Below are 17,440 nucleotides of genomic sequence, written 5' to 3' on the forward strand. Positions count from 1 at the left end.
CAGACTTGAGCGAGGAGGTCGAAGGTGCAAGGAACAAAGGGAGAGTCCTATCACTAACTCTTAAATGAAAGTAAATATTTTATCATGGAGCGTTAGGGGGATTAACAAGATTTCAACAAGGAATCTGGTTAAGAGCTCTCTTCTAAAATGGAGAGCTGATGTTTATTGCCTTCAGGAGACAAAAATCAATAAAGATGTAGAGGGATAGCCAAACAATTATGGTCTAGTAGATGGATGAAATGTGGGTATTCTGAAGTTAATGGTAGTAGTGGGGGGATACTAATTATGTGGGACTCAAGAGTATGGATGGGTAGTTGTGTGGAGGAAGGCAAATAGTCAATCACTTACAAATTTGAAGCTGTCCACGATGGTTTTTGTTGGTTTCTAACTAGCGTATATGCTCCACACACCAGAGCTGAGAAACTGGAGTGCTGGGAAGAAATTGCAGCAGTTAGGGAGCTATGTGGAGGCCCCTGGGTCACCTGTGGGGACTTTAACACTGTCAGAACAATGGCAGAAAGGAGAGGATGCAGAAGAATAACCAATGTAATGGCTGATTTCTTGAGTTGGATAGAGGATATTGAGTTACATGACCCTCATCTAAATGGTGGGACCTTTACCTGGTACAAAGGGGCTGACCACTACAGTGCTGCGAGACTAGACAGGTTTCTCTATTCAATTGAGTGGGAAGTACAATTCAGAAACATAAGGCAACAAATTATGCCTAGAGTTATATCTGATCACAACCCAGTTATGCTACAATGTGGTGATTTGGGAACAGAGAAAGGCTTACTTCAAATTTGAGAACTGGTGGCTTAATGTAGAAGGTTTCAATGATCTAGTCCAGAACTGGTGGAATGGTTTTGTTGTGGAAGGATGCCCAGATTTCAAATTCAGTATGAAGCTAAAGATGCTAAAACATAAACTTAAAGAGTGGAGCAGGGTAACTTTCGGGGAACTTAACAACAAGAAGAATATCTTGTTAAGTGAGCTAGCTGAGATGGATCTGATCCAGAATGATAGGGTGCTAACAGAGGATGAGATGATGATTAGAGCAACAGTTCTAGTCGAGCTAGAAGAATTAACGAAGAATGAAGAGTCCAGGTGGAGACAGAAGTCCAGAGTGTTATGGCTGAAACAAGGCGATAATAATATCAAGTTCTTTCAAAGAGTAGCAACAGCTCATAGGAGGTGCAACACCATCGACAGGCTGAGTATCAATGGGGAAGAGAATAAAGATCCAAAAGAAATCAAAGATCATATAACGAAGTTCTACAAGAAGCTATACACTGAATCAGAAAGTTGGAGGCCATAATTTGTGATGACAAATTGCCCAAGAATAAGCCAAGAGGAGCAGGAATGGATGTAGAGACCATTTTCAGAAGAGGAAGTGGTACACATTATCAAATTGTGCGATGGAGACAAAGCCCCTGGTCCAGATGGTTTTAATATGCTTTTTTCAAGGAGTGTTGAGGGATCATAAAGAGTGATGTGATGCAAACAATCCACAATTTCCATCAGAATGAAGTGTTTGAAAGATCCTTGAATGCCACTTTTGTGGTATTAATCCCCAAGAAGCTCGGAGCTACGGAACTCAAGGATTTTAGGCCAATAAGTTTGATTGGTGGAATGTACAAAATCATCGCTAAGCTGATCACCGAGAGAATGAAAACAGTGATGGGGAGACTGATTGATGAGCACCAAATGGCTTTTTTGAAGGACAGACAGATAATGGATGCCTCTTTATTGGCTAATGAGTTGGTGGACTCTAGGGAAAAACAAAAGATACCAGGTATCCTATGCAAATTGGATATAGAGAAGGCATATGACCATGTCAACTGGAACTACCTCTGGAAAGTTCTGAGTGAAATGGGGTTTGGGAGGAAATGGGTGAATTGGATCAAGTTTTGCGTGTCAACAGTGAAGTTCTCAATCATTATAAATGGGAGCCTTGAAGGGTTTTTTCAATCACAAAGGGAATTGAGACAAGGAGATCCCATGTCTCTTTTCTTATTTCTCCTAGAAATGGAGGGACTCAACTACATGGTCAGAAAGGCTAATGAAATGGGGTGGATAAGAGGTTTTGGTGCATATACAAATAGAGCTAATAATATGGAGGTCACACACCTTCTATATGCGGACGACTCTTTAGTGTTCTGTGGTGCAGAAGTGTCACAAATTATACATTTGAGGGCAATACTAACCATTTTTGAAGGCATATCAGGACTACATGTGAACTGACAGAAGAGTTGCTTGTTCCCGGTTAATCAAATTAATGACATGCAAGGCCTTGCCAACAACCTGGGCAGCCAAATAACTTCTTTTCCCACCAAATACCTGGGGATGCCCTTGGGCGCCAAGAACAAAAAATTGGAAGTATGGAGTGAAGTTTTGGAGAGAAGTGAAAGGAAGCTGTCAAGGTGGAAGAGTCAATATATATCCCTGGGAGGTAGATTGACTCTCATAAAATCAGTTCTGGATGCACTTCCGACTTATATGCTAAATCTTTTTCCACTACCAAAAAGTATTGGAAAGAAACTCAACAAGCTGAGAAGGGTTTTCCTCTGGCAAGGAAATAAAGAGAAGCAATGACACAACCTGGTTAAATGGGAAGAGGTGACAATGAGCAAAGCACAAGGAGGTCTGGGCATTAAGAAGTTGAGTACTCAGAACACCAGTCTGCTGCAAAAATGGTTGTGGAGATTCTGTTGTGAAGATATGGCATTATGGAGGAGGTTTATTGCTGAGAAATATGGCCTACAAAGCAACTGGATAACTGAAGAGGTGAATGGCACTTTTGGGTGCTCTGTATGGAAAACCATCAGGAGAATGTGGCCTGATTTCAGTGCAAAGGTGACCTTCAAAGTGGGGAATGGTTTGAAGACCACTTTCTGGAATGAGACTTGGTTAGGTGATGTAAATCTGAGGATACTTTTTCCTGATCTGTACATTATCAGTCTACAGCAGAATGACACTATAGCGCAAATGTGGACCCCTCAAGGTTGGGACCTTATGTTCAGAAGGGCTCTAAATGATTGGGAGGTTGGAAGAGTAGCAGACCTACTGCATGCTTTAAACTTGTTTCCAGGCACTGTCACAGAGCCTGACAAACCAGTTTGGAGACTGCATAGCAGATGGGTTTTTACAGTTAAATCATGCTATTGGGAGAGGAATACCAATCATTCATTGACAATAGTTTGGCCCTGGAAATTAATTTGGAAAATTAAGGTTCCTTTAAAAGTTGCATGTTTCACTTGGTTGGTAATTAGAAGAGCTTGTCTCACCCATGAAGTGCTACAAAGAAGAGGTATACAGATCTGTTCAAAGTGCTACATGTGCGGACAGAAGACTGAAGTAAATGGTCATCTGTTTCTGCATTGCAAAATAGCTACAGATCTGTGGAACATGTTCGTTTGTATACTCGGGGTTAACTGGACAATGCCCAGAACCACTTTTGAGGTCCTAACACACTGGCAAGGAATCGGAAAGAGAGGATCAAAAGAAGACTGGTGGAAAAATATCTTTGCTTGCATATGGTGGCCACTATGGAAGGAAATGAATGGGAGATGTTTTGAAGGAAAGGTTAGCAGCCCAGAGGATATCAAGATGAGATGTCTTAGTCTTTTGTATTTTTGGTGTAAGCAAAATTTAGTGGGGGAAATAGATAGCCTTGTGGAGTTTAAAAGCCAATTGTAAAGTTAGTTTTGTCTTTTTGGATTTGAGTATGATGGCACCCCCTGGGGGTTTGTAAATCCCACCTCATCGATTTTGATGAGTTCCTTTGTGTGAATACAAAGTTACCTATTTCAAAAAAAAAAAGAGGAAGAAAGGCATTACAAAGTCTGTCAAGCGGACATCATTCCATGGGGAGTGAGCATTGCTGGGATAAATAGAACCAGCGTAATCCACAAGCATCATAAGCTGAAAGCAAAAAACAAATTAAAATCATAAGCTGTAAATCGGTTCCTACAAACGAGAAGGAAAAGAGAAGAAATCTATGTTAATATAAATGCGCACAAAGAGAGTTATCAGAATCATCGATAAAGAAACAAAGCAATCAATCCAAACCTTAAATCAAGGAGTTAAGTAATTAAAGAAGCATCTTTACAATGGACTTTGAGAATCGTCATCTATAGGTACAGATGCAAGTAAGTTTAGTTGTTATGAGCACGAATAAAACGATCTAAAGGGTTCTGAAACTTAAGAGAGGTGGCCATATCTTCTTTGTGAATGTGGTTTCGAGGTTTGATTTTAAATATTGCTTTGAGATAAGATACTTAGGTTAACACTTTTCTCTAGAACCAAGGGAGCATGAGTTAAAAAGGGGATCAAAATATCCCTAGCTTTCTACTAAATTTCTCTACCATTTTCTTCTCTCCATTTTGGCCAATATGAGTTCGTTCATCTTGTACTATCAAGTTTAGGGAAAAAGAAAACAAAATTCATTTTTCTGTATTTCGTAGTTTTCTGGACAGGTTAACAATCAGAAAAAACAAAGAGAAGTTGTGGACTAAACCAACTCCAGGTTCCGATATTCACGAGAACATAAATAAAAAGGAAAAAATCCTTCAATCTTCCTAACATATATACATCTGATCGACAGCTTCGTCAAATTTTCAAATTGCAGAAATTCTTCTAAAAGTTGGCTATTTTAGGCGGAATCTTAATCTGTTATCTCATCAGTAAACAAAATCTAGGTAGAAATTAAATTTGCTTGCAAAAACGCAGAGGCCTTGAAAAACATCGAGAGAAACAACACGAGAAGAAGGTGTAGTAGTTTTCCTTTGAAGGGACGAGCTCATGACCTGGGAGACCCTTGTACTTGGTTCTATTTGTCAATTGAACCCTTATACTCACGATTTTGTCAACTGAACCCTTAAACTTATTAAAACACAATATTTTAAACACATTTGACCATTGACCAAACTTATGTGACACTAATATTGCTGAGATGGAAAAATATTTGACTGCACGCGTCTTAAAGCAAGTGAATATATATTTTTATATTAAAAATCATAAAAAAATAATGTAAATTAAAAAGAGAAAAAGTCAACCCATCAATCCCCTATCACATCCCACTCCCTCGCCTGTAACTTTCTTCTTCCTTCAGCCCCACACCCCCACCCTCTCCTTCTTCCTTGAAACCACCCACCACCCCACCCTACCCCACCCCCTTCTTCTTCTTCTTAACACCCACCCCCACCACTCACCTTACCTAACCAAATCTCTTATCTCAACCATTTTAGTTTATTTAATTTTAAAATTCAAAATTCTTCTCTATGAATCTTGGTCAATTTACACACTTCTGAAATCTAGGTTTTCGAATTTTGTTTGTGAAAGATTGAAGTTTAGATAATTTTTAAATCTTGAAGAGTAATGATGTATACTGAAAAGTTGAAAAACTTTATGAAGAAGCTTGAAGAATAACAAATGGGTTTTGTGAATTTATGAAATTAATTCAAAATTATGAAGAAAAATTATTGGGTTTGTGTTGGTAAGCTTTTAGTGTAAAAATAAATTCATGTCAAATAGGAAGAATTAGACTGTAACACCCCGTATCCGAAAATAGAGATTTCAGATTTCTGGTGTTACAGATGGCACTCACGGACACCATCCACGGACCGTAGATGGACTCACGGTCCGTCCTGCAGGTCCGTGATTCGTGACAGAAAACTTCTCCAGAACTCAGTCAGAAAATTTGGCTAAGTCCCGACTCACAGACAGACCCACGGTCCGTGGATCGAGACTTCCCTTACCAGCCTCTGACACAAACTACGGTCGACCAGCACGGACAATCATTCGATCCACGGTCCGTAGGTCTGACCGTAGATGGGGTTAGAAGCTAGTTAGATGAAAAATATTGATGGGTCAACTGCAGATGGTCATAACTTTTAGCACAAAAATAATTATGTATCCCATAACCTATGGTTAGATAGATAATTGAATTATCTTTCCAACTCCACTGAGTTTGCTAAATTCCAACCTCCGAGTAAAAAGTTATGCCCGTTTTAGTGAAGCCCTGTCGTGCAGACTCGACCTACGGACCCAATTGACGGACCGTCAGTCCCGTCCGTCAGTCACTCCGATAGCAGCTAATTCAGGGGTCTTTTGGTCTTTTCCTATTTCATTTAACCCCTAAGATACGTCGTTTAGACCCTAAATCATGAGGTTTTAATTAGTTTAAGCCTAGAAACATAATTAGAACTTACCTTAGTCAAAATCATTAATCAAAACTTAGAAAATTAGAATCAAGAAGGAGAAAAAGGTCAAGAACCCTAGTTCAAGAACGCAGCGAGGTTTCTTCAGTTCCAGCCCCGAAATCGAAAGATTTCTCCGTGGAATTCGTCACCAGGTATGTGGGATTTCACTAGTGGGTTCCTTTTGCCCATTAGGTCCCTAGAATTCAGTCAGATTCTTGATTACATGACTATGAACAGACCTAGGGTTTCTAGAATTTCAACAGATCATCATCAATTAGTTATTTAAATGTTCCAAATCAGATTATCATGTTATTGCTCAGTTTATTGCATGAATTTCAGAACCCTAGCTATGTATTTCTTTAGTTCTTGAATTACACATGCTAGGTGAGATATTTCAGTTTTCAGTTATACATGCCTCAGTTTATGAATGCATCATTATCAGATTATTTGTTGCATTCTCAGTTTGCATGTTCAGTTCGAGCTATCCAGTATTTACAGAAATTCAGTCATAACCAGTTAACTACTTAATTCATTGGGAGTAGCATAATACCGAGTTGGACTAGGGTTCAACGTGCCCATATAGTCCCAGAACTACGAGCCACGTAGGTGTAAGTCCCCTCTGTGGGCAACATCAGTTTAGTGATCACGCCAACATGCCTCTATACCTCTAGCAGGGTATATTGGGTCCTCTCGATGGGGCGTATACATCGGACTCCACATTTAGCTCATGTGGTTTTATGTCGGTTATTAGTAGCTCCCATAGTTCAGTCAGACTCTATTGCATTGACCATATTTCAGTACAGTCAGTATTCAGTCTCAGCATGTTATAAATTTGGTCATTGCATCAGTTAACTCGGTATTAAGTATTTTCAGTATCTATATCATGTTCAGATTATTTCATTGCTTCATTGCTTTGTTCAGTTATATGTTATTTCAGCTTTACTCTATCCTGCATGCTCAGTACCTTTCAAGTACTGACGCATACGTGCGCTACATCTTCTCGTGATGTAGGTTCAGGTTCTCAGCATCCAGATCACGCTTAGATCGATTCCCGATCTCCAGTTCATCAGAATCAGTGGTGAGTCCTCATTCTCCGAGGACAATAGTCATGAGTTTCTTTTCAGTATTTTTAGTCTTTTAGTTTCAGATTTTCTAGACTTAGCTGGGGCATGTCCCAGCACTTCTAGTCAGTTTAGAGGCTTATTTTCAGACATAGTTAGATTCAGCTTAGTATTTTGAGTTTGATATTTCTTTTGTATTAAACTCTCAGATTGGATATATTCAGTTATAGTATATGGGTATTCCCCATCCATTCAGATTTATTTATGATTTAGCTTCCGCATCAGTTTATTATCTTTAGTATGCTCATGATCATGCCAGCAGGGTTAGCTTGGGATCACTTGTGGTCCTAGGTCCCGTGTCCGCGTCTCGGGGGTAGCTCGGGGCGTGACATAGACCAATTTGACATGAATTTAATGCTCAATTATGAGCGAATACGAAGAACATGATACTAAAAATTTTAATGTGCAAACTTATTTTTATTTTTAGCTTTTAATTTCTTATGTGGCATTTAAAATGACATGAAATTCTACAAAATGACGTGGAATTTCATGTGTAAGCGGTTGTGCTACACTCACACACATAGAATAAGAAAGGGGTTTAAAGTATTGTGTTTTAGTGAGTTTAAGGGTTCAATTGACAAAGTCGTGAGTATAAGGGTTCAACTGACAAACAAAGCTAAGTATAAGGGTCTTCCCGGTCATTCTACCTAAAAATAATACTACTAAAGAAATGTCACTTTCTCACCATATTTAAATTCTGAATGTATTTTGAAATGTTTAAATGATATCTGGTCAATATGATCTCAAAATACAAGTAACTCTATGACAATATGTATTAATCATTTAAAAACATTGGTCCTATGTTCTTTCAATTGTAATTATTTACTAAAAACATTAATTTAGTAATATTAATTCTATTTTACAACATCGTATACTATATATGCGATACACACGTGCAACGCACGTGCCGTGAAACTAGTACATATACTTCCTCTATTTCAATTTATGTGACACTTTTCATTTTTCGAGAGTCAAACAGTTTAAGTTTGACCAAAAATTTGAACATAAAATCTTCAATTTTTAAAAAATCTATAAAAAAATTACGGTAAAAAATAGACTTATTTGAATCTCGAAATTCAAAAAATGCCACATAAAATGGGACGGAGGGGAGTATTGAAGATGGAGAAAAAGAGAAGTTTATGTTTCGTTTGATGCGTTTGCTACAAGAACCGAGTATGAGGGTGGGGCCAATTAGTTGACCAACATTATTCATTATATTTATTTATTTATTTATTTTTCAATTTTTTTCCAACTCTGGTAAATCATAACCTTTGTTATAGTCTCGGACCTTTTGATAAACACTTTGTGATAACCTGTTCATCTGTGCAATATCAACCACATAGGAGATATAAATTTTATTAAACAAGCCTCGTGAAACGAGCTCATAACTGCATAACAAATGAATGTTGGATTCAATGGTAGCCTCTCCCTCAATATCATTCAATAATAAATGGTAGCGACAATATCTTTTTCTTTCACTTTCCTTTTCTTCACACTTCTGTCTACTGCCCAGTGGCGGAGGCAGGAATTCTATCAAGGGGGTTCAAATAAAAAAAATATTGTTGCCTGAAATCGAACTCGTGACCCAAAGCTCACATAGGCGAAATCTTGACCCCCATAAACCATTGAGCTACTCCTTTGGCATATGCTCAGGGGGTTCAATTTTAAATATATACACGTACACAAAAAAAATTGATCTTAGATATATAGTGTAATTTTTTTTCCGAGGGGGGTCAGATGACCCCCCTGGACACACTATAGATCCGCCCTTGCTACTGCCTGTGTCCGAACTAAACAAGTTGATAACCTTTCTCTTTAAGTAAAACACTTACCAAACAGTCAACAGTGAAGAAATTATATCTTGTTTGTTTGTTTGTTGTGTCAAATGGACGGATTGAGCTTAAATTTAAAAGGTTAAAATGGATTGAATTAAAAATTATGTTGAATCATGACGTATTCAAATTTATTTTGGACTAAACTGGACTAAAAATTGAATGAATCATGACCCACTCATTTTGGTTTTGAACTGCTTAATCTAAACAATATTGACATACTTATGTAATTCATAAAAAAAAAGAGAAAAAAAGCTCAAAAATTATAGACCCAAAACTTGACTTGAAATTCGAGACTTAAGACTCAGGCCAAGAGAGACAATCACACCCAAAAAATGAGACACAAAACCCAACCCTGACATGGAATCTGAAATCCAACACCAATCCCGATTTGGAATTTGAGATCTGAACATGACCCGAACCCAACCCAATACCTGATATTAACCCGAGATCCATCTAGACCCCGACCTTAACCTGGGACTCGAGACCCAAAATCTAACCCCGATTTGAAACTCGAGATCTAGTTCCAACCTTGACCTGGAACCCAAGACTCGATTCGTTCCGAGATTTGATCCTGTGCGATATGATAAAAAATATTTGGGAAAATGTTTGAATGAGTTAAATTTACATAGTTCTAAATTATCTTAAGCTCAACCCATAAAAATCTGGGTGAGTTGGGCAAGCTCTTTGTTTTTGGACTCAATTTAACTCCCTAGTCTTTTTTTGTTTGTTAAACATTCACTATGCAATTAGCCATGGAAGAATTATAAAATAGAGAATCAAACTGATGAACAAGCTGAAAGCTCAATTTGCCAAATAATGTTCCAAAATTTCCATATCTCTCTTAAAACAAAAGTTTTCTCAAGGGAAAGCAAAACATGTTATACTTGATCTTATATCTTTGATTAAATAAAAGAGACTTCAATCCTAATCCAACAATTTGATTAATGCCTCATCCAAAACACTTGACAAGGACGGATTTCTTGTCCGAAGGTTATCATGGTTTGCTTTATTTTTCCTTCTTCCTCTCCATTATCTCTGTTTGGTGTATTAATTCCTTTCTTCTTTGTTTATGTATTAGCAACATATTTCTGCCGAAATCGATCTCTTATAACCATTTATAATTTTATGATTATAATTTTAAATAGAAGAAAATGACCATCATTCACCAAACTACATAGGCGAAATTGTAAATACACGGATATGTTGAAATAGGATAACAAAAGAACTTGGGCACTGCATCTGTTCAACAGTCCAAGTCCTGTAGATGAAGTCACTTTGAACTATATCAAAAACATGCATCTTATACCTTTTAGGAAGTAGCTGTAGTGATCATCAAGCTATTTGGTTTTTAGGCAATCACCATCATGTGGTGGTATCTATGCACAAATTCAACTATCACTTTCACAAGCTGAAGGTAGCACAGAAAACAGAGACATAAGTCATGAAAAGAACAGAATGAGGCTACAGGAATACAAGGTCTCACCAATCATCCTGCCACAACAGGTAACGTTGCTCAGATCCGACTGAAACAAACATGTCATGGAAACAATCACATAATAAGAACAGGGAAACATAAGATCTAACAAATCATCCTGCCACACCCAAGTATAGTTGTGCAGCCACTTAATGAGGAGATAAGACTAGAGAAGAAATTCTCGTGAATCAGATTTGAAGCTATAACTACACAAATACAACTCTTATCTATGATTAATAGTGGTTCTTCTCATAATGCACTACTCATTGGCCCAAGACCGTCACACTATATCGCCACCAAAGTGGACTTCTCCATCTTAGTCACGCTCAAACTCTCAACTGAGTGTCTAAAGCGGGCTTCAAGGTAAGAACCTACAAGCCCCCCAGACCATTATGTGCCTTCAAATACAATGCCCATGTAAGACTAGTAACAACAGGCAACATACACTCCTAGTCTAACATCCTTCTGTGACAGAAAACCGCACAACCAAACCAATGCAGTAAGAGTAAATGCACCAGTGAGGATAAACACAAGAAACAATATGAACTTCCAATAATAGATCAACGAAAATGGACATCAGCTACCAACATGATTTTATCTTCAATTTTTACTTAGAACACAACAAACCATGGCATAACAGAGCAAAAGAAGTTCAACTGAAAAGCCAGAAGGTCCCAGAAACATCAGTCACACACTTACTAATATAAGTTATTCATAGCATCTACTAAAGTATATTGCAGATATATCATCAGATATGGACGCTTAGCAGACTCAAATTCACTAGACTGCCCAAGCATTCTCCCTCCTGACCTCTTCCTCTTCCTCAGGAGTGAAGTCATTCTCGATGTTGAAAGTTTCACGAATCTCTTCAGGGGTCTTCCCTTTGATCATGTCAGCAACTGTCTGACATGTCAAGTCAAGCAGGTTTTTTATGTTTAAGTAGTTGGCAGCCTGTAAAGAGACAAGGCAAATGATTTAATGCAACAGCAATAGATACATAACCTCTATACAAGCTCTCAACAACAACATACCAAGTGAAATCCCACAAAGTGGTGTCTGGGAGGGTAGAGTGTACACAGTCCTTACCAATACCTTAGAGAGGTAGAGAGGCTGGTTCCGAAAGACCCTCTGCTCAAGCAACTCCAAGCAGTAATAAAACAAAAAAAAAACGAGTGGAGAAACATGGCAACGAATAACAAAGCAGTAACAATTAACCGTAACAACACCCGCAGGGTGAAATCACCTAAACACAGTAAACCTCAAATACAAGTTCTCAACAGAAAAAGGGAGGGTCCATTGTAAATAATTAAATGCTAATAGCAATAACTAAAAAGAAATGGAAACCAATAAGTAAGCCCAGTAACAGCAGTATGCAAAATTTAACAGTTAAAAAACACATTCAACAATTGTAAGCCACTCTACAGATTCAAAATGCCCAGGCAAGAACTCAGGAGGTGGAACAGAGAGGCATATCAGACATGTAAACAAAATGTGCTGCAAATATGTCCATATAGCATTTATTTCTTAAAAAAAAATAGGCAATAAACTAAAGTATGACTACATGTTCGAAATGTAAAATATATACTTCACTCTAATTTTACAATTACAAGCATGTTTTAGTTTTATTTTCAATTTTAGTGTTACAGAAAATCTTCTTAGTTCTTACCCAATGTTTTAGAATGAGCCACTATAGTACTATACTGTTGTACTAAGCAATAGAAAGTTCACTAGACCATGACAAAGGGAAATTTTTTTTGCCAAATATAACAGACTAATAGAACTATAGAAGTAGCAGTCAAATGCCATTTCATTACTTCAAACAACTACAACTAACTGCGATATATTGTATACTACAGCAAAACGACTACACATAGAAATGTACTTGGAGCCAAATATGGAATGGATATAGAACAAATGATCTAGTTTGGGACTGAGACATAATTGATTGATTAATTTATTCGTGACCACCCTAATAAACTCAATGTATATTACCAATGAAGCTTAAACATGAGTAAACTAGAGCAGAAACTCAGTCTATGGAAGAGGCAGCAAACAAAAGCCAAGTAGATAGGCAATGGTAGTCGGAAGTAAAAGTTGAATTGACAAACTACCATAGATCCAGAAATTAAACAAAAACAACCAAAAAATTACCATACTGATCACAGAAAACTAATAATCTTCTGGTTAATTTTATATGGAAGGGTGCTTGACTGGGAATGAAGTTTAATAAAGAAAAAGAAAGTTCTAACACAAAGAAAAGTACTTTTTAGTTAGAACATGTGATCTAAACATGTCATGACATTATCATCGCCTATAAGAGCATGTGACTAATGGTAAATGGAAAATTAAAGAACTTCCAAATATAGAAACGTTCATTCTTTATGGTTTAGATATTGTTCTTTTCTTTTTCTGAAATGGCTTATTTGCTACTGCTCTGATATGCTTTTACTTGAGCCAAGGGTCTTCCGGAAAAAAACCTCTCTACCTTCACAAGGTAGGGGGTAAGGTCCCAGACCCCATTTGTGGAATTACACATGGTATATTGTACATATTAACAAGTAAAATCGTGAGTTTAATAATTTACACAGTTCTACCAACAAGAAGTCATCGTTTTGGAATAGAATAATAAACAAAGACTATTGAGATCAATAATATACACAACTACCAACAAGGAACAAACAGAATTGAAGGAAAACAATCAAGCCAAAAAAGCACTTCATCCGTTCCCAGTTATATGACACTTTTTTTTATGACCGTGGTGTTTGAGCTAGCTTTCACGCACCTCAACTAATTCAATGGGATACCTGTCATCCCCCACCAGCAACAGGTACTGGGTATATCTGTCACCAAGACTAGGACAAATGGGAAAAATCGCCTAGTATTTTGTTTCCACTGAAAATTGAACCTAAGACTCCATGGTTCTTACCGATTTCATTGACCGCCACACCCTATAAGAGCATGTCACTAAGGGTAAATGGAAAAGTTAAAGAACTTCCAAATATAAAAATGCTCATTCTTTTTGGTTTTGGTACTGCATCTTTTCTTTTTCTAAAATAGCTTATTTGTTCCTGCTTTAATATGTTATACTAGAGCCGAGGGTCTTTGGGAAACTACCCATCTACCTTCACAAGGTAGGAGGTAAGGTACCAGACCCCACTTGTGCAATTACACATGGTATGTTGTACATATTAACAAGTAAAATCATAGTTTTAATAATTTACACAATTCTACCAATAAGAAGTCATCTTTTTGGAATAGACAAATAAACAAAGATTGTTGAAATTAATAATATACACAACTACCAACAAGGAACAAATAGAAATGAAGGAAAACAATCTAGCCAAAAAAACACTTCATTTCTCAGTTATATGACATTTTTTTTTATGACTATGGTGCCTGGGCAAGCTTTTACACACCTCGACTAATTCCACGAAATACATGTCATCTCCCACCAACAACAGGTACCAAGTAACTCTATCACCAAATGGTTCTCAACCCATTCATTAACTATTAGCCCACACCCTACAAGAGCATGTCCCTAAGGGTAAATGGAAAAGTTAAAGAACTTCCAAATACAAAAATGCTCATTCTTTTTGGTTTTGATCCTACTCTTTTCTTTTTCTAAAATGGTTTATTTGTTCATGCTTTAATATGTTATACTAGAGCTGAGGGTCTTTGGGAAACAACCCCTCTACTTCACAAGGTAGGAGGTAAGGTCCGAGACCCCACTTGTGAAATTACACATGGTATGTTGTACATATTAACAAATAAAATCGTGGATTTAATAATTTACAAGGTTCTACCAACAAGAAGACATCTTTATAGAATAGACTAATAAACAAAAGACTATTGAGATTAATAATATACTCAACTACCAACAAGGAACAAGCAGAAATGAAGAAAAAACAATCAAGCCAAAAAAGCACTTCATCAGTTCTGAATGTGGTGTTTGGGCCAACTTTCACGCACTTCGACTAATTCCACGGAATACATGTCACCTCCTACCAGCAACAAGTACTAAGTGACTTTGTCACGAGGTTCAGACAGAGGAGGAACAATCACCTAGTGTTTTTTGTCTCCACAGGACATCATAACCTGATATCTCATGGTTCTCAACCACTTCATTAACCAACAAGCCACACCCTTAGCTGCTATATGACACTTCTATAGGAGTCACATATTTTATTCGACTATAATTTTGGAATATAAAAAAGTTATTGACTTTTGCCTCTTTCTAGTTGTTTAGATAAATTAATTAAAGGATAAACAATCACGCACACCAATAATTGAACAATCCCACCGACGTAAAGAGAAACATATAGGAATCAATTAAGATATACATAAAGATTTAAAAAGATCCAAACCAGCATGAGATTGAAAAGGGTGCTCTGATCAACTTTGACGAATTCAGCATCAAAAGTCTTCAGATCCTCTTTAGCGGTCTTATCTTCAGCTTAAGGAACCTCCACATGGTGCTTGCAGTATTCGATGACCTTGGCTAAGATCTTGCCAGTAACATTGTGTAGAGGAATGCTGGTGTTAGCGCAGTCATCCTCTATCAAATGTTTAATTGTCTCCGATTCTAGCGCCACCGCATCATCGACCTCAAAGGTCTCTCCGTCGAAGCTCCTCAAACTGATCATCTTTGAAGGAGAATTATGAACCGATCAACAAACCCTAATTGTAGGCTAGAGAGAAGAAAAAGAGGCAAGAGTGAGAAAACCTTGTAGGATTTGTTACTTATATTACTTTTAATTATATATATTTATATTCATTTTTATATTATCCCTTATTTAGAAATGACAGCTTCATGGACGAACACGACATTACAGAATTGGACCAAAAGCTATTTAGATTGTACTGTGATGCATTTAATATTTTACTATCTGTGGCCCTATTTTATTGGCTATTAAATTTCATTCAGTTTTTGGGAGACATCTTTATTCTGAAATATCACACGTGTCTTTATTTGCTTATTCATTATACTTACTACAAATTATAGACCTTGGCTTTCTCTTTCCACTTCCCACAGCCCACAGGTTCAAATATCTCTTCATCTTCCATTTTCTGAAAGTGTTGCTACGGTTTAAGGTATTTCTTCTCCCTTTGTTCTTCTTCTCTCTTCAATTTTCTTTGTGCTCAAATGATAAAATGAGAATGACAGTTCTTATTATGTATTTTGATTCTCTTTTTTGTTTCATAGAATATGTACACTTAGCTACTAAAACCCCAATGCCTAAAAGGAATAATTAAGCTGAGGTTCTCTAGATTTTCTTTTCATTTGTCTTACTTTCGAACATGATATCAGAATCAGCATAAAACTTAATCTTCTGTGCAACTACCAGCGGAGAAGAAACTCCTGTCCACTGTGCATCATTCCAATGACTGTGCAACAATTAGTCAGAATCAGCGGGCGTTGAGCCTCAACCAATACCACCACTGTGTTTGGAACTCTTTGGCAATCCAACCCTAGAAAACCCATTATCATCAGACTCTTTATGTGTTGTCACACACCGGGAAGAAGTCTGATTTGCTGGTGAGATTCACCCATGTGCCGGTGCGTGCAAGGGAGTCCAGTGACTCTTTCATTCTTCTGTGGATCTTGCCTCTTCAATTCAACATCACCCATCCACGTTCCACTGCTTTCTGACAACTTTCCAACTAGGCAGTCCACTTCTCCGGCGAGTACTGATACATGATTTACATAGGGCAAGATAAATGATAGAATTCGTTAGGGATAACATGTCAGCATTTCAATTGGTTATGTTAGTTAGAAGTTTTTGATTACACTAAGGGCGGGAAAGTTTGTTAGTGGCAGTTGGCCTCAGAAAAGTTAGATCTGATCCAAGTACAGCTATACGGAGAAGTAATCCTCTATTGATTGATCATGAATACATTTACATTTGTCTCAATTACAAACTTCTTCTTCTACAATTCTCTTCCCCCATTTGTCTCAATTACATTTCACTCGAATTACTCTGTAGAGTTCCTGTTTTAGCTTAGAATTCTCGAGCTTACAGTTGAGCTTCTGGAATTCTGTTAACAGTGGTAAAAGAGCTATTGAATCCTTAGCATCAATGGCGAAGGGCACTAAGGCAGTTGGAGAACCAACCAATGGAACCCCTACTTCAGAGGTAGGAGAATTGAATGAGATGATGCAGAAATTGGAGTTTTAGCAGGTAAAGTTTCATCTCTGAAAAAATTGGACCAACCAGTAGTTGAATTGAAGAATCAATTAGCAACTTCTGGGGAGACTCGAAGGAATAAAACCCCATAGGAATAGGAGTAAGGTCCTTCCCGGAATGGCCATTAAGAAGAAAGAGTACAAAGGGAGAGAGAGAGAAAGGAGTCCTAACAGTTACAATTCTCACCACTCGAATTGCTCTATGGTCAAGATTCAAGAATGGAGGTCTTGCGATTTAATGGAGAAGATCTGAAGTCATGGTTGTTCAAGATTGAAGAATAGACATCTCATTGAGACTCTCATTCCCTATTCATACGATCTCATATTTGTTGCATTTTTTTGGGATGCAATTTTCATATTCTATTATCTTATTAATCGTATGCCATCCTCGGCTATCCATAATATTATGTTTTCTTTCCCTTCCATCTTGTGTCTTCGAGAGCATGTGGTTTGTTCACAACCTTACTCCAGAAATAATAAGTTAGTTCCTTGTGCCCTTAAATGTGCATTTCTAGGTTACTAGAGGACACAAAAGGCATATCGATGCTATTCACCTGATCTTCATCGGTGCCTTATATTTGTTGATGTTACTTTCTTTGAAACCCAGCCATACTTCACCAATCCAG

General features: G+C 37.4%; 1 protein-coding gene and 1 pseudogene across 1 annotated transcript in view; both read right to left on the reverse strand.

Annotated features, from left to right (window-relative positions):
• Nucleotides 1-17,440, reverse strand: part of LOC125840058 (uncharacterized) — a 66,263-nt gene that overhangs the window by 34,099 nt on the left and 14,724 nt on the right. The window lies entirely within an intron of this gene.
• On the reverse strand, nt 11,411-15,291 carry LOC125840063 (SKP1-like protein 1B; annotated as a pseudogene).

The sequence above is a fragment of the Solanum verrucosum genome, unplaced genomic scaffold (assembly GCF_900185275.1).
Source record: "Solanum verrucosum unplaced genomic scaffold, falcon-dt-bn FXZP01000177.1, whole genome shotgun sequence".
NCBI classification, from domain to species: Eukaryota; Viridiplantae; Streptophyta; class Magnoliopsida; order Solanales; family Solanaceae; genus Solanum; species Solanum verrucosum.